Genomic DNA, 549 nt, shown 5'->3' on the forward strand with positions numbered 1-549 from the left:
TCTCTCTAAAACAGAAAATAATACATGAATTAATAAGTTGTATTACGTAAATGAAACATAGTCAATTCCTGTGGATTCTGCAGCCATCCCGTGGTCCACCCAGCCTCTTGGCACTAAATTGGGCACCCTTAATTAGGTACAAATCTGGCGGTCGAGAGCGATTCTAACCAAATCACCTCCTCGCACAACCGTTGGTCTAGTAACAGTACTTCTTTACCATGTACGAAACCCCTGTCTCTTCATGGGTTGTAGCGGTACAGATTTTAATTTAATTTAAATGAAACATAAATCAAATTAAATACAATCTTTTTCTACCGTTGATCATTTAAAGTATCTAGTGAAAAACATATCTGAGGTTTTGGTGTGTCCATTCTGTGTGAACTCTGCTTAAATATTTGGAGGTGATGGGCCTCCACGTGATGATTAAATATTTTTTTTTTTTATTATTTATTTATTATAATTTACAACTGTACAAAATAATACAATAGGTAAATATATAGTATGTTTCATATACACTTGAAAATCTTGGGAAGGAACCACCCATTGGTG

This window comes from Halyomorpha halys, unplaced genomic scaffold, assembly GCF_000696795.3.
Source record: "Halyomorpha halys isolate HHAL.00 unplaced genomic scaffold, Hhal_1.1 Scaffold35.1, whole genome shotgun sequence".
Taxonomy (NCBI): Eukaryota; Metazoa; Arthropoda; class Insecta; order Hemiptera; family Pentatomidae; genus Halyomorpha; species Halyomorpha halys.